The following is a 17,906-nucleotide window of genomic DNA, read 5'->3' as shown; positions in this document are numbered from 1 at the left end:
TAACTGAGGTGTAAAATTTCCCAAGCCCGTGCCAGGGAAACCTGCTGTTTGGATGAAAGAGTCCTGTAGTTGGACAGTCACCGGTGTGTCTCCAGTGCTGTGGTTAAAGTGCTCACAGCCCAGCCCCAGAGGGCCTGCCTGCAGTGAGTCAGGGAAGGACATTATGAAACTCCTGCCCGTGCCTCCTTATGTGGTCCCAGAGATACACACAGGCTTTCCTCTGCCATCAGTCACCCTTGGGCATCTAAAAGGCACAGCTGCTTTAGTCTAAGAGATGTTGCCTCAGCTACTGAGCCTAATCACTCATTCAATTTTTACTTGGATAATTATGTCCAAATGATAGCTAAAGGCCCCCTTTTATTTGCTGGCCGATTGTTATTAATGTGCCTCAATTTCAGTTAGGACAACTGATGACAGATCTCGGCTCAGACAGATGGACTCTCCATGAGGACCCCTTGCCTGTGTCTTGCCTCCTGAAGGGTTTTTCCATGATGACCGGCTCACACAAGATGGGCTCAGCTGTCCAGTGGGCACCCAGGAAGCAAAAAGTTGTCCTGAAGTGTGAACAGAAAAGCTCAATGGACTTCAACGATGCAAGAAACGCTCTGGCGAGAGGAGGAACTAGGTATGTGCTAGGCAATGCCGAGGGCAGCCCCCTGCAGCCCAGAGAAGCTGCAAAGGAAAGGTTAGCAGGACATGAGGTTTCTCAAGAGCCAGAGAGCTTTTCTTCTGGAAGCCTTGCTCAGCGGCAACGGCTGTGTTTGCACTGGATCTACGTGGGATGCTTCCTGTTGGCTGCACTTGCCCAGGGACAGGGCTGGCGTGGGTGTTCAGGGCAACACTGCTCCCCCAGCACTGCGGGAGAGGAGCTGGAAAGACCAGAGAAAACCAGCCTGTGTCCTGCTACAGGAAACACCTCTTTTTACAGTCAAGCCAGAGAGTAAAACAGCAGGGAGAAATGGGGTTTTCAATCTGCTGGGTTCGTCTGCAGCCCCCCACCTTGAAGGTGAGGCAGTGGTGGATGGATGGGGCGTGGATTTGGAATCCAGTAGACTTGGAATCCAGAGGTTCCATTTTGCCTCTACCTATTAGCTGTGTGAGGTTGGGTCTCCGTCCCATCACACTGAAATGGGGACGAGACTACTAACCTTGTAGGGTGGTTGTGAGGTTAAATGGAAGGACACATATAAAAGATATGGTACCTAATGGTACTCCCAAAATGATTATTGCCTGTTCTCACTAACTTCCTTCCTTTGTCTCCAAAGCTTTACCAACTGTGGGTAATTTCATACTAAAATCCAATCTCCCTGCCTCCCTAAGAGAACCCTGGTTTTGTTCGAGGGCAGCCATGAGCCTAAGAGAAGGACTGAATCTAGTAGCCTGCCTTGTAGGTAGAGGGGGCCAATGACACATAGTTACTGAGAAGGGCTTCAGAGAAAGCCCCCTTTGACCCTCACCCAACCTGTTCTTCCATCCAGGAACCACGGCCTGAGCTCAGGCAGAGCTGGGACAAGCCTGGTGCCCAAGAGAGGTTTTATGACTGAACAACAAGAAAAAAAAAAAAATAACAGAGACAGCTAACATTTATGAGTGCTTGCACCATGCCAGTCAACGTGTTAAGCCCTTTTCTTGTTTCATTTAATTTAATCTTCAAAAAGACCCTATGAAATATTTTTCTACTGCTAACTTCTGTTTACAAATTAGGAACCTAAAGTATAGGAATACATGAGTATATGTAAGCGCAACTGAATGAATGAATGAATGAATGAGTGAACATACATACGAATGACAGCATCTTTTGGAATTCAGGAAGGAGAATTAGAGGTGGAGGGTAGGTGGAGGTTCCTATCACCGTGGTAATTTCCTAAATTACCACAAATTTGGTAGCTTCAAACAACACAAATTTATCATCTTACAGTCCTATAGATTAGAAGTCTGACACAGGTCTCTCTGGGCTAAAGTCAATATGTTGGCAGGGCTGTGCTCCTTTCTGGAGGCTCTAGAGGAAAGACTGTTTCCCTGCCTTCTCCAGCTTCTAGAGGCTGCCCACATTCCTTGGCTCAAGGCCCCTTCCTCCATCTCCAAAGCCAGCAGTGTTGGGCTAATTTCTTCTCGTGCTGCTACACTGCCATCTCTGTTCTGCCTTCCACTTTTAAGAACCCTTATGATTAAGTTGGGTCCACCTAGATAATCCAAGATAATCTCCCTATTTTAAGGGTGGCTGACTGGCAACACTAATCCCATGTGCAACTTTAATTCCCCTCGCCATGTGAGGTAACATATTTACAGTTTCCAGGGATTAGGACCTCTTTGGGGACCATTACTCTGCCTACCACAGTAGGTTGTACGGAAGTTTTCCTCATTGTTTACGGGAATATCTTTGTCATAGGAGCAGCTGCAGCATGTACGTAACTCTGTGGCGGGATGGCGTATCTCAGTTTAAGGATGACAGGAAGATGAGACCTACTTGGTTGATTTTCCTGGCACGGTCATGGGGTGCAGTTGTGGCCACAGAGTCTCACACTGTCACCTGCAGATGCAGACTCCAGTCAGTTCTCTGGGGGAAAGATAAGGGTAACACTGGCCAGTCACACCCAATGACCATCTGTGGATCATGGGGCTTTCCTCATCTTATATCCGGTGGCCACTGGGCATGTGGAATTGATTCTCAGGAAATTAAGGAGAAGAAAGGGAAGGGAGTTGCACAATCTCTTCACATTTATTTTCATGCTCGTCTTTAATCAGCCATGAGATTCACTAGGACAGTGATGCCCTGAGAGGCAGGTCGCCTAGGCCAGGTGACCCAGCTACTAGCTAACAAAGTAGAAACTGGGATCTGAGGTCTTCTACCCAGCCTATCCCTGAGCAAGTCTGACTGTTCCCCCACCAGTCCCATGGCCAGACCACTCTCAGGGCCTTTGGTCCAATGCCTTTCATGCCCAAACGACCTCTTCCTGCCCTTATGTGCTTATATCTCTCCCTCTATCAAGACTATGCGGCCTCCAGGAAGCAGCCTCCCACCATACCACCCAAGCAGCCCATTTTGGCTTCTTGTCCTTACTTTGTGCAGGTCAGCCATTCCATGGCAACTGGTATCTCTGGTACGTCCATGGTGGGTCTCTCCCACTTGACCTTGGACCCCTGAAAGACAGTTACATTTTAATTGTTTTTAGTTCACCATCACTCCCACCTCCGCACCCGCCATGATACCTTTCCCACCATTGACTGTCTCTAAATGTTTGTTGCTTAAAAGATAATTGGACTTCCCTGCTGGTGCAGTGGTTAAGAATCTGCCTGCCAATACAGGGGACATGGGTTCAAGCCCTGGTCCGGGAAGATCCCACATGCCGCGGAGCAAGGAAGCCCGTGCGCCACAACTACTGAGCCTGCGCTCTAGAGCCCGTGAGCCACAACTACTGAGCCCACACACCTAGAGCCTGTGCTCCGCAGCAAGAGAAGTCACCGCAACGAGAAGCCCATGCACCGCAACGAAGAAGAGCCCCTGCTCGCCGCAACTGAGAAAGCCCGCGCACGGCAACAAAGACCCAATGCAGCCAAAAATAAATTAATTAATTAAAAAAAAAAAAGACAATTGGATGCTTTGAGTTGACCCAAGTCAACAGATATTTTCCTTTTAATATTTCACCTCAGCATAGCAGTCTCAGAGCAAATCAGTTACCTTTTCTCCAATACTTCAATGAGTTTTTAAAAAATCCTCCACACTGTCTTGGAAACTACTGTGTCCCTTCTCAAGTCCCTGTCAGGAATGCTTTGTAAGAAATGCCTCTCTACTCCTCAATCAAAAAGCAAAAGCCAAATTAGTTGGTCCTTGAGCCATCACTGACTGGTGTTTCTGCAGAGTGATCTACTCAAGGTGACAACAAAGCAAAGCTCATTGGTGAGGCTGAGAGAGGGATGCCCCCCTCACCCCCAGGCTCTGTCCACCGAAACCAAGGAGCAGATGGAGGTTGTATGCCTAGCTGGGCACCGCTAAACACTGTTGTTTGAACAGAAACACTCCTAGGTCAAATCTCAGCGATAAACAGGTAATTACAATTAATCCTTCCTAATTGCCATCCTTCTGCCCAGCGCATGGAAACAACACCTCACTCATTCTTTCAGGGTGCTGAGAGGTGGGCAAGGCCTTCCATGCTGCCTGTGGAGCTCTCTGAATGAAAGGCCTGTGTCCCTATCCTGTGGATGAGGAGACTGAGAATAAACAAGGCACATGTTTCCAGAGTCGCTGGGCGTGGTGGGAACATCTGTGTGCAGCTGCATTTCTCCATTTCCGGGAGAACTAGAGAAAGAGGAAAAGATGGACTGGTGAGCACAAAACGAATCTGAAAGACGTTGTCCATCCCTGCCTGAACCTGAATGTGGGAGGCTGCACTTCGCACCTACTGTATACCAGGAACCGAGCTGGACATTTCCACATTATTTCATTTCATCTCCACAACAACCCTCTATATTATAAATTCCATTTTATAGCTGATAAATCTCAGACTCAGGGAAATGAAGTGATTTGCCCAAAGTCCCCCAGGTAGCAGGAGACAAGACCAAAATTTGAATAGTTTCTTCATTCATTTTTTTTTTTTTTTTAATAAATTTATTTATTTATTTATTTATTTTTGGTTGTGTTGGGTCTTCATTTCTGTGCGAGGGCTTTCTCTAGTTGTGGCGAGCGGGGGCCACTCTTCATCGTGGTGTGCGGGCCTCTCACTATCGCGGCCTCTCCCATTGCGGAGCACAGGCTCCAGACGCGCAGGCTCAGTAGTTGTGGCTCACGGGCCCAGTTGCTCCGTGGCATGTGGGATCTTCCCAGACCAGGGCCCGAACCCGTGTCCCCTGCATTGGCAGGCGGATTCTCAACCACTGCACCACCAGGGAAGCCCTCTTCATTCATTTTGATTCACTCTTCAACAGGTATTTTTTGTAGAGCTACAAGTATTTAACATAGAGTAATGGGCACTGTGTCCATAGACAAACCAGGCCATTGGGAGAGGCCAAAGTCCCTGTAGGGCTGGGCTTTAATCTGAGACTGGCCTGTATGTCCTAACCAGACGGGACATGCTGAGTAGCCGGGGCCGGGTCCAAGGAGGAACCCAACCCTGGAAAAATCTGTCTCTTCTGCCATTTTCCTCTTTCCCAAGGCAAAGAATCACTAAATACAATTTCACAACAAGAGCTTCCATTTCTCCCAAGCCTGGGAGAAATGTCCCAGCACAGCACACTAGTTCACGGCCATTTCAAAAGCAGCAGAACAGAACAGAGGAGGGATGGCTGGAGCTCAGTCAGCCAAGTTGAATACACTGTGCTCTGGACTTCCAAGTGCAATTCCCAGGTTCAAGCGCTAACTCTGATACCTCCTGGCTTGGCACAGGTCATGTCATCTCCTTGAGTCTTCGTCCCCCATCAAGTTAAATACTCCTTCTTGCAGTATGTGTAAGAGTACTTCTTGCAGTACTCTTTCCACTTATGGTGGAAATCAAAGGAGGTAACATCCAGCACATAGGAAGTGATTTCAACAAACATGAGAGAAAAGATCCACCAAGGCTGGCGGGCAATGTAGGAAGGTTTCAGACGGAGCCAAAACAAAGCCATGTTCCCTGGATGGAAGAGAGGAAGCCCTGTGAAGGCAGGGGCCACATGTGTGTCACAGTGCCTAGGACAGAGTCTGGCAAATAATAGGCCTTTTAATAAACACTTATGAATTTAGCGATGAATGAAAATTGGTCAGGTCATGGGGGTACAAGAAGAGGTCAATGGCGGACAACGTGCTGGGCAAAACCTGAATCCTGGGGGCCAGGGTCTCGTGTCAACACATGACTGGAGAATGAGAGAAAGGTCATCATCCTTCCAGACCCACTTCCTGGAGGAAGGCAAAGCCTTGATCTCAAACAGGAAGAAAGTGCCTGATTTCTAGCCATGGGGCACTTGATTTGGCAAGACTGGCTGCTGGGATGAGTCTAGGGGCCCCCTGGAGTTCACAGCTGTCCCAGCCAAGCCCGTTAGAACTAGGACCATTTCAGACATGCCCCATGTTTGGAACCCTTTCTCTGGAACTTCTGGATCAATTTGGCAGAAAGACAATGTCACCAAAGCCAATCCTGGGCCCAAAAATACAACCAAAAGTGTTACACAAAGAAACATGGTGGACCTGGATTCCCGATGGCTGGGACTGAGGCCACGGGCCTGCTTCTTGCCTCGACCAGGCCTGTGTGGCCTCAGAACTTGGCAGGCAGGGCTGAAGGAGGTCAGCCTGTCCCCTCCCTGCCTTGCACTCAGGCCAGGGCTCTGTGACCCATCTCCGTCACCACCCACCTCTGCCTGAGCTCCCATCAGCTTCTGAAATATTGTCACGATCCTGCATGAGCTGTGGCAGGCTACAATTAATTAACTAATCAGTTTTACTCTATCAGCAAGTGCAGACCAGGAATGTTAAATAAACAAATTAAAGGCTGTGGTTCACTAAAGCTCAGCCCAATGAAATAATAATGAGGCAAAGTTAACTGCTCTGAACAGAAGGAAGAAGGATGTTATAACGGAATACACCAGGGCAGTCACATCCTAGAAAAAGGCAGAGAAGATTCTGCCAGGGGGACCCTCTCACCCCACGCTCCACTCGGGGAAAGTGGTGGGGACCCACAAGGACAGCAGAGAGAGCAGAGCTCCACAGCCAGACGGAACTGGACTTGAAGTCCAGCTTGACTGCTTATCAGCAAAAATCCACCCCAGCTTGACTGCTTATCAGGAAGTCCCTTAACTGCTTTGAGCCTCAGTTTCCTAACTTATCAAAAGGAGGAGGAAGGGAGCAGCAGTTATCTCCCGCCAGCCCGCCTGCATCAGCACTCACGCGCGTGAGCCTGGCGGCTCAGGCAGACCGGGGCACGGAGGGGCCGACACCCCGGGAGCAGCTCTCCACCTGTGATTAGTACGAGCTGGTGGGTCCCCACTCTAGCTCCTCACCTTTAGGTGGAACGACTCCCAAGTCTCCCAGAGGCCCCCCTGGGGCTGTGCCCCAACGCCCAGAGCCTGCTGGCTCACACACACTGTACTGTCTCCCTTCCTGCCCTCTCTCCCCGCCCTAGACCCCCGCCGGTGCTTCCCTGAGCACCTGCCAAACCAACCACTTGCAATCAAAATCTGCTTCTGGGAGAATCCAGCTTGAGACACATTCCTTAGACAGATTTGGGGAGCTATTTTCCAATGTTCTGCCCCTTCCTCTCTCAGTTACTTTGTAATTCCAATTCATAGTGGCCACAGGGGTTTAAACTTCTCTGAGGATAATGGGCCCGTTTGTCCCACTGGTAGCACAGCTTGGGGGAACTTGCCTTTATGGCCATTCATTTGTTCCGCAAACATATACCTAGAGCCGCCATGGGCCAAGGACTGGTCTAGGGGCTGGGGGTCCAGCTGTGAGCAGCGCCGACAGACATCACTTGCATGGTTAAGAGGCACAAACATCCAACCAGCTGTGACTCCGACGCAGGGAGAAGGCACTATCACAGCACAGGACTAGACGGAGGCCTTCCGCTTCTGGGCCCGGCATGTTCACTGCCTGCCTGTGGGACGGGAAGCCAGGCACACCCGCCACGACCTTCGGCCTCCTCGGCTGCAAAGTGAAGACGTTGAGACCCTGGCTGAAAATGAGCCAAGAGCTCTGGAATCTTTCAGAAACTGTCTCGACCGTTCTCTCAGAGACAGAAACTGTCTCTCTGTGGTTACTCATCCAGGAATTGATATCTGGGCAATCTTCCAGCATCGCTGTTGGATGATAATGTTCTTTCCCAAGATTTTATCTAGACAGATCAGCATGTGGGGCTGTCAACAAAGGTCTGTACTTTCCCTCTGCCAGGGTCTCCTGTTTGGAAGCTGAGTGTGGCCCTCAGGGAAGCCCCTCACTCGCACCTGGGGCAGCAGCATCTCAGTTCTCCCCTAATGAAATCATCAGGAAGGCAACTGGTGGGGACTTTCTGAGCTCCCATGCATGGAAGCCTCCAGCCCTGGGTTCTAGCATGAACCTCAGACAGTGTATCTGAAAAGCCAGTAAGAAAAGGCCCCAGAGAATGTTCTAGAACTTAGAGAAGAGGGATCCAGAGGGAGAGAGCTACACCATGGGACAGTCACAGAGGTGGTCCCACATTCTCCCCAGCCCTGGGTGTCTTCGAGAGGTGGCAGGGAGGGTCCCAGCCATGCTCAAACCAAAGAGATGGTAATTATCTCAGGGCAGTGCTTCCAATTAGGGCCCTTCTAAAGGTGATGGGTTTTCCCTGCCAGTTACAGGTAAGAATCTAAGTGACAAATGGTGATGGGGAGCTCCGTTATAACTGCACACAGATCCCTCTGGCAAAGAATATTAATATGTTCCTCTCCTGCCCTCCCAACCACACACACACACACACATACACACACACACACACACACACGTTTACCCTGCTCTGTGCTGTGCTAACACCCCTTCTACCACTGCAGCTATTTTAGAACATCAGAGCACTCTGTAACGTCACAGGATGTTTGTGGGATGCTCTTCATAACACCCACCAGGATCTCCTGGATTCCTCCTCCCCTCATGCACACCTTTCCAGCTGGAACCGGGAGACTGTGCTCAGCTCTCCCCGTATATGACTAGTAATAATAATAACAACCATCACTATTTATTCATAGATTACCTTGTGTCAGGCCCTGTGCTAATAAGCATTTTATGTGCATTAATTCAGGGGTTACCAAGTGGCCTGAATCTACACACACACACCCACCTCCACTGCCTGTCTATGTAAATAATGTTTTATTGGAACAGCCACACCAGTTTGTTTATGTATCATCTATGGCTGCTTTAGTGCTACAACGGCAGAGTAACTGAGACTGAAACCGCATGGCCCACGAAGCCTAAAATATGTCCTACCTAGCCCTTTACGGAAAAATTTTGCTGACCCGTGCATTAACTCATCTTACCCTTTTCCAAAGCCCTGGGGATCATTGTAAAAGTCCTTTCTATTAAAAGAAACAGGGATTCAGAGAGGTTAAGTACTTTGCCCAAGGACACACAGCTTATAAGTGACAGAAGTAGGGTTTGAAACCCAGAAGTTCAGGGTGCAAGTCCTGGCCTCCAATGATCCACCCACAACTTCTTGTGAAAGTGAATCAGAAATGACCAATGAACCCCTGGCCAGCAGGAGGGCTGGGAATGTGGGAGCAGGTTAGGCGCCACTGATTAATGAGATAACCGGCAGCTCCAGGGCAGTATGAGGGACCAGGGCCTCACAGGTGTTGAGTCTGCAAGGGATTTTTGCTCCTTCCTTTCTCCATCTCTGTGAATGCTGAGTGGCTCGTGTCTGCTGGACTTTTAACAAGATTCAGCAACACACAGAGCAACTTGCTACCTGCTGTTATGGATGGCGCAGGCCTTGTACCAGGGCCTGGTGAATAGCAGATGCTTAAACTTATTTACAAAGGTCGTCTTCACTCTTCCTAAGTCTCTTTTCCACGTTGGATGGAGAATGGGGCAATGCTGTAACGGTCCTAGAATTTCAGAATTTCAGAAGTGTCTTCGGAGCTAAGAAGTCACCCTCCCTCTGGGCGCCCAGTCCTCCCCGGAACATCCCCTAACTTAGTTTGTCCTGGCTCTTCTGGGCCCATCCCAGGACCCCAGGCTAAGCATCCCCATGTGTTTCCACTGCCCCTCCTAGGACCTGGGTCCTCCCCATTGGGGTCCAGTGATGCCCACCCTCAGTTGCCTTCAAGCTGCAGAGTTCTGTGCAAACACAGATGCCCTATCTCTCTCCAGAGAGTCTGCTTCACCAGGGGCAACTTGGGGTTTGGGTCTGTTAAAGCCCCACCAGGGCAGTTTGGCCTGAGGACGAGCGCTCTGGTCCATTATGCCTCAGCACATCCCCGTTTGCTGAGGGTGGCTTTGCAAACCCTGGTTGACCTGGAGGGTCCCCTGAGCGTGGCTGGTATTCTCCTTCCAACAGTCAAAAACGTGTCACAAAGGGCCACGAAGGCTTCTGATTGGAAATTTCCTCTGGTCGAAAAAATCACAGCTGAGCAGGTTGGTTGCATTGGTACCAAGTAGTACAACAAAAACCCAACATGAAAAGGATAGCCTTACAGTCTAGGAAGTTTGCCAGAATCTCAGTCCACTCAGGTCATTATCTAACTCCTGCCTCTACACCTTCAATAAAACTGATAACGACATTTATCAGTTTATCATAATGGGCGATGAAGTTGCATTTTCCTTACTGCAAAGGAACAGAATTTGGAAACCTGGTGATGGAATTTTTGTCAAAGTCTCATTTAAAAAAAAAAAGAGGAACTGATGATATGAAGCTTCAAGTGATGCCATGAAGCTTGCAGTTAGATCAAGGTTCAAACTCAGGCCCTGGCACCTCTGAAACATCAGTAGCTTGGGCAAGTCTCTTCATGTCCCCAACCCTAATGTTTTCATTAATAAAATGAAGATAAAGATGCTCCCTCCCCAGAGTGGTAAGAAGGCAAAATACTTAAGTAAGGGGCCTGGGACATGGCTGGTCCTCAATAAACACTTACTTAGAATAAGACTGGCTGCCACTGAGAAGTTTGTCTCCTGATAGGAGAGGAAAAATCATGCACAGAGATTATGACCAAAGCCAGTAAATCATGAGGATAGTTCAGAGGGTCAGCAGAAGAAAAAACGGAAGAGAGAAGACTTTAGGAAGAAGGAAGTGTTTGATCTTGGTCTGGGAGGGCGATATGGTGGGACTGCAACATTTAAGGTTGGGGAGAAAAGGCAAGCCTGGTAGAGGGACGGCGGAGGAGCACCGGGGCGGCAGCTGACCCAGATTGACCAACAGCAGCCCCACTGCCAGTGGGGTTTCAACAATAGATGGATCAAGCAACCCAGGGTGCATTCATTTCCACACAAGGACAAACGGCAGCATCCTGGGGGGTGGGGGGAAGGGCTGAAGGAGGTTTTATCTCCAAGGTCAGCTTGGGATTGAGGAGCTCTGACATTTTTGCCCTCTCTGCCACCAGCCCGGGGGCAGGGGCAACCCAAAGCCCAGAGGCAGAAGGGGCCAGGACAAGGAGGCTGAGAGAGCCAGGGAGCTGCCCGAGGCAATGAGCACGGCCCTGACAAATGGGAGCTTTACCCACACCTGGCCCAAAAACACCCCGCAAAGACAGCCAGCCAATTGGGCTGACATATAAGGCATTTTATTTTTCTGCAACATATGCTATATTCATCTACTTATGGAAAGGGAAACTCTAGGGGTATGGGGAATGGGGTTTTATATAGTTTGGGATGGCTCAATATTTTCTAAGATGAGCTGCCTCAGCCTTTGCGTGAAAAGGCACCTGTGGCCAGAGAGGAGGCTGTGACCAGAGGCACATTTGACCCAGTGTCCCCAAAATGTGCCAGGAGATCCTCCGGACACCAGCATCCTGCCAGATGGTCCAGTTAAAAATCTCTGAGATCAAGTCTCTGGAAAAGGTTCAGCCGCACTTTCTTTGCAGTGGTGGGACTTCAGAGTGGCTGACATGCTGACACACGTGAGGAATCTGCAGAGGAGAAGGGTACGCAGTGCTATCCAAGTTCATAGCACCATATGCCGCCACCCTGCCTTCTTCCCTAAAAGGCCCTCTGAACAGCTTTGCTGCCCTGGGATCCAGGGAGCAGTTTAGGATGGATGGAGAGGGCAGTATAAAGGAACGTAGCTTCCTTGCGCACAGGGGCCAACCGGGGCAGGTGCGTGCACCTGTGCTCAGGTAGCAGAATGAGCCTGGGCCTCCTCCAGCCTGTCTCCCCACCAGTCTATTCCCAGCTGCCTTCTGGAGAACAGGTATTCCCAACAGCCTCCCATGTGCCTAGCCCTGTGCTTCCTTATTTAATTGCATTCTCACGGTATTCATTCCCAGGTCAACCATATGAAATAGTTACCGTCAATGTCATGTTATAATACAGGAAACCAAGGCAGCTCAGGGAGGGTAGGAATACTGCCCAAGACCCCACGGCTGTAAAAGGAAGAGCTGGGATTTGAACCACATCTGCCACATTCGGGTGGGCGTTTCAACCCCGTGCCAGGGAGAGACGCAGGGATAAAAGCTCAGTTTCTCTGCAGAACAGCAGCCACTGTCTGGCTGCCCACCAGCTGACTACATATGAGCAGATGCGGCAGGCGGGGGAGAAGACTGGAAAGCCGAGGGGCTCTGCGCTCCCGCAGCTGTATCGCTGGGGTCTAGCTTCCCCGCCAGCTCCAGCAGCTTCCTGGTGCTCAATTTGAGTTACCAGATAATTATGTCCACAGATGTAACACCGAGGAAGCTGAGCGTCCACCCACAACAGAAGCTGGAAGAAATGTGCGTTTATTTTCCCCTGACATCATCATTTTGTCCTCTTCTACTCCTTTCTTTGTCTCTGACTTATGGGCCAAACTCTGGAAGCTTCTAGAAATGAGTGAAGCAGAGGCAGGGGGACAGTATGCTAGACTGTTCGACATTGTTTTTATCTCTGATTCCTTCCTTTCTGCCTCCACCACCTCACACCCCAGATCTGAGCCAATCATTAAGTCCTGACCCCCCCCACCAGCTGCTGTGTGGTCTTGGTCAAATCCTTGCCTTCTCTGAGCCTGTGTCCTCACTTGTTATTGTAAGCAGAATAATGGTCTCCCAAAGATGTCCACATCCTAACCTTACGAATATGTCACCTTACACTCAAAAGAAACTTTGCAGATGTGATTGAGTATCTTGAGATTGGGAGATTATCCTGGATTATCAGGGGGTGGGGGGCTCAATGTAATCACGAGAGCATAAAAGAGAACCAGATAGATGGCAGCAGCAATGAGGACTTAGCCCAGAGTTGCTGACTTTTAAGATGGAGGAGAGGCCATGTGTGAAGGAATATGGGCAGCCTCTAGAAGCTGGAAAAGGCAAGGAAACAGATTCCCTAGAGCCTCCAGAAGGAACACAGCCCTTGATTTTAGCCCAGTGAGATACATATCTACAGAACTGTAAGATAATAAACTTGTGTTGTTTTAAGCCACTAAGTTTTTGGTAAGTTGTTACAGCAGCAACACAAAACTAATACACATGGATGAGGAGGAGCTTCTCTCCAGTTAGAAAAAGTCAAGTGATTTTGTCATTGGTGAAATGATATCTATACAGCAAGAGCTTCCAACAGTAGTTGTGCTTTCAGGACCCTCTGGCAGTGGTAACATCTTCCATGTGGCTCTGCGACCCTTCAGGATCTCAACAGTCCCTCAGGAGCCACAGCACCTGGAAGTTGGCTCATCTGTTGCCCTGGGTCTGGGGTCACAGACCCCAGATGCACACTGACTAGATGCACATTGACTAAAAACAATATTTTTAAAAACAAACATTTACTGAGTATCTACCTAGTGCCCAGCACCTTGTTAAGCAATTTCACAAACTGTATTTCATTATTTCACTCATTCCCTAGGGATACCTAATTATTGTTATTCCCATGTTACAACTGATGAATAAAAAAGACAGCTTAAGCACCTTGAGCAAATTTACACAGACAGCAAATGGCACAACTTGAACTTGAGCCAAGTTTCTCCAGCTGCAAATCCTATGGTCTGACACTGTGGAAGAGGGGATGATATCTAGGTACATCAGCAAGCAAAATAATCAGATAAGCAGACAAGCATAAACCACTTGCAATGCCTTTAAAAGCCACAGGTGAAATAGTAAAGTGCCTGGCGTATAGTAGGTGTTCAATAAAAATGAATTGACTTTTTCATAAAAGAGTAAATGCATTTGGAGCAAATAGAACATTCACTTTTCCCCGTTATTCATCTCAAAGATGAGGAAACTTGCAGAAAAGAGTCAATGAATTCAAAAATGCAAAACAGTTGTCCAGCCTACAAGAGCACAACGGATGCAGAGTGAGGGTTAGATTAGCATCATCCTAAGTTAGAGGTTAAGGGAGAGGAGGAATGTGATACTGCGTTAGACTCAAGCGAGAAAGACGATGGAAAAGGCAGAGGTTTCTAAAGGTTCAATTACAGAGACTGACAAGGACATGGAAAGGGTGAGAAGGCTGTCCTGACAATTTGCTTTTAGCGGTCAGTCACCAGAGCTCCTGCTGTTTCTAGGAAACCAGGGAGCAGAGACAGAGGCAGCATGCCGTCCCCACACCCTTCCTCCAGGCGTGGCTTAAAGAAGCCAGGCTTATGGGTTGAACTGTGTCCTCCCCAAAATTCATACGTTGAAGTCCTAACCCCTAGAACTTCAGGATATGAGCTTATCTGGAGATACGGTTTTAACAGAGGTCACCAAGTTAAAGCGAGGTCATGAGGGCGGACTCTAATCCAATACGACTGGCGCCCTTGTAAGATGGGGAAATTCTGGACACAGACAAGTACAGAGGGAAGATGATGAAGAAACACAGAGAAAAGACGGCCATCCGCAAACCAAGGAGAGAGGCCTGGAATAGACCCTTCCCTCCCAGCCCTCAGAAGGAACCAACCCAGCCAACACCTAGATTTGGACTTCCGGCCTCTAGAACCGTGCAACAGTAGATTTCTGTTGTTTAATCCACCCAGTCGGTGGCAGGTCTCGCAAGTTAATATGAGGGTCTAAGTGGAAAGGGACAGGGCGGGGAGACTTGGCAGAAGGACGGCAGCCTCAGAAGGAGGGTCTCCTCCAGCGTGGACAGACTGGGCACCATCTAAAGGTTCCTCAGAACCAGATGGAGTTTGTTTCCACCCAGGCAGAGGCAGAGGATGAGCACACAAGATAAGTCCTCAGAGGGCCCTCCTGGCCAGACGAAGGAGCCGCTAACCAGCGAGTGGTGGGTTCACGGATGGCCCCGCATGAGCTCAGCCCGCAGGGAGCACACAGACCACCGGGCCGCTTCACTCATCCGTGCACGTGGTCACTCACAAATCCACCCTGCGCCCCTGTGCCTCCCCACCCGCCTCCCCTCAACCACTCCTCGTTTACACGTGACCAGGGGAGCTGCGGGCTTGTACCGCTCAGGAGAGACTGAGGCCCTCCGGTCTTCTCGTTTACCGCGATGTTTTATGGCAAAATTGCTCTGGGCATTGTCACAGGTTGGCTGGCTGGGAAGCAGAATCTAAGACAGAGGTCGATAAGCAGAAGGTTTATTAGGGAGTCCTCTCGGGCTCAACACCCGCCGAAGGGAAGGGAAAGAAGCCGGACTGGGCAGAGGGAGCTGGTTAGGTGCAGCGGGGCCTCCATGGAAAGCTCAGCCAACTGCACAGGGAGCTCTGAGGGCTGGGGGACCCTGCACAACTGTGCCTAGTTGGGGTGAGAGGGTCAGGCCTTTAGACCCCCACAGCACTCAGCCACAGGAGGTAGGCCACCTCCAAAGACGGGAAGATTTGGGGCGGGAGCTCTCTCCAGCTGAGGAAATCCGGCAGCAGGGGGCTCTACGGACATACAAAGTTTAGGCTGTACAAGGTTTTTCAAGACCCCATCCCTGGATTACATCAAGGACTGCCTGGGCTCACTAGGAGGCTGCAAAGCCCAATCTGCTGGTGCCGTCCAGGTGCCTCCTCAGCCATCCATTTTCTCTTGACCCTGTGCCCAGAGCAGAAGCCTGATTAGCTTAACTAAAGGAGCTAAATTTCAATTCCACCATCAGATGCATGTGTGCCCTCAGAAGCTCTACTCTGCTATTTAATTTCCCACAGTATTAGGGTCCCAGGAGTTGGAGGTAGGGAGACAGACAGAAGCAGTAATCTGGATCTTCCCCCAGAGTCAAGTTTCCAAAGTGAGAGCATCTTTAACCATCCCTCTGTGCTGAATCCACTTCACAGCTTGATGCCACCGTGCAGAACAAAGCTATACGTGAAGGTGGCAGCCGCTGACGCTGCTACGGCTCCGTCACGTGGCTCTCAGTAACTGGGCACAGCTGCGCACAGAGGTCACCTTGGCATCTCCGCATGAGCCCAGAAGAGGGGTCACCTGACTGCACTGAGTGTTCGGAAAAATCACCCAGGGAGGAGATGCTGCATCTGCATCTTGAAGAATGAGGAACAGTAAATAAGAAGAAAGGAGAAGGCATTCCAGGCAGAGGAAAGCATGTGCGAAAGTATGGAGGCAAGGAAAACATATTTTAACATGAGAATCCATGCCCAGAGATGTATAGCAATTTATTTCTCACATGAGTGAATGTCTATGTTTGGCCTTGAACTCAGGATTCCTGAGCCTTGGATCTAAACTGCAATAAACACAGTGTTGATTTCTATGTCAATAGATACTGATTAAGAGAATTATGTCACATGCTCAGTTGTGCAGAACGAGGAAGAAAACCCAGTCTCCCAGCCTCCAAAAGCCCCCTCTTATCATGGTGGCTGGACTTAAACTCTGACCCAGCAGATCCGGAGTTGAATACCAGCTCCAGCATTTACTAACCATGAGATTTGGGGAAAGTTACTGAATGCTGCATTCCTTTTGCTCCGTAAATGGGCACAGTGGCCCCTTCAGAGTGGTCATGAGGATGCAAGGTGGTGGGGGCACTGGGTGAAGAAGGAGGTATTGTATGTAAAGGATCCAGACCAGGGTCTGGTCTGCCCACAGTAAGGATCTTGTAGAAAGAGCTCAATCGTCATAGACGTAGTGGGCACTTGACTCTTAATTCTTGCTGGTCTGCTATCTGAACCTCCACCCCCTTCCCAGGCATCCGCAGCACTCAGTGGACACCATTCCTTTTCTCTGTGGGGTGGAGATATAGTCAGATGTCAAGTCCTCAGCTGGGACCTTGAATCCAGGGTAGACTAAGGACTCACTGGTGCATGGTGTGGATGCAAGGAGGTAACCAATGCACAGCATCTGGCAAAGAGCAGGCGTGTGATACAAATGGTACAAAAATGACAATACACTGAGGATCGGCCTGAGGCTGTGGTTTTTTTTTTTAATAAATTTATTTATTTTTGGCTGCGTTGGGTCTTCATTGCTGCGCGCGGGCTTTCTCTAGTTGCTGCGAGCGGGGGCTACTCTTTGTTGCGGTGCGCGGGCTTCTCATTGTGGTGGCTTCTCTTGTTGCGGAGCACGGGCTCTAGGCACGAAGGCTTCAGCAGTTGTGGCTCGTGGGCTCTAGAGCGCAGGCTCGGTAGTTGTGGCGCACGGGCTTAGCTGCTCCGCGGCATGTGGGAACTTCCCGGACCAGGGCTCGAACCCATGTCCCCTGCATTGCCACGTGGATTCTTAACCACTGCACCACCAGGGAAGTCTGAGGCTGTGTTTTTGAGGAAACACAGCTCTGAGCAGCTCTGTCTCCATTTACCAAGACTTTTAGTGGAGAATCTGGAACTGAGGTTGGAGTCTGACATGTAGTCCATTAGAGGCACTCACCTCCCTTGGCCAGCTTCCTCTACCTACACAGTCATGGGAGCCAAGGACCCAGATCCTTTAAGCTTGGAAAACCCTTCCCCTGGACGACCTGGGAAAAAGAGGCCAACAGGCACCTTCTCGACTAGAATTGGCCAAGAATTGTCTGTTGTCTCAATCCTTTATAGTAAGTTTCCTTTAGACTCCATGCTCCTAGAGCCTCCACTGGAAAGCCCCAGAGGCCAGCCTCCCTGGTTGAACAGGGGTCCTGAGAGAAGCCAGAGGTCTGAGATGCTCTTTTGATGGCCTGCAGGAAGGTGTGACTCCTGTGTAAACCCCTGCTGAGAAGCCAGCACTGCTGGGGCTGGACGGGAGGAGAGCATCTGCTCACAGGGTCATCTTGTTGATCCTTGGTGGTCCACGGATGAGAGACAAACCTCCTGACTCAAGGAGCTGTGGAGGCCCCTGAACAAATGCAATACAGGGCCAGCTGCTCAGAAGGATGAGGGAGTGCCGAGTGGACGCAGAGAAACGGGAGCAAAAAGCCTTTGGTAGAATAAGTGGAGATGACACAACAGCCATGGTGGTCTGGGGGGAGCCCTGAGTTGGGGGAG

The 17,906-nt window shown here is 49.8% G+C and overlaps 1 protein-coding gene across 1 annotated transcript in view; it reads right to left on the bottom strand.

Annotated features, from left to right (window-relative positions):
• The window catches only part of LOC309617191 (uncharacterized protein), a 661,226-nt gene that overhangs the window by 230,990 nt on the left and 412,330 nt on the right, over positions 1–17,906 (bottom strand). The window contains exon 6 of the mRNA XM_082369112.1: positions 3,062–3,141. The gene's annotated coding sequence lies outside the window, so the exon portion shown is untranslated. The remainder of the gene's footprint in view (positions 1–3,061; positions 3,142–17,906) is intronic.

The sequence above is a fragment of the Balaenoptera borealis genome (assembly GCF_965194805.1).
Source record: "Balaenoptera borealis genome assembly, chromosome: 19".
Lineage (NCBI taxonomy): Eukaryota > Metazoa > Chordata > Mammalia > Artiodactyla > Balaenopteridae > Balaenoptera > Balaenoptera borealis.
Note: the sequence above shows the minus strand (reverse complement) of the source record. Positions and strands in the feature narration are given on the sequence as shown.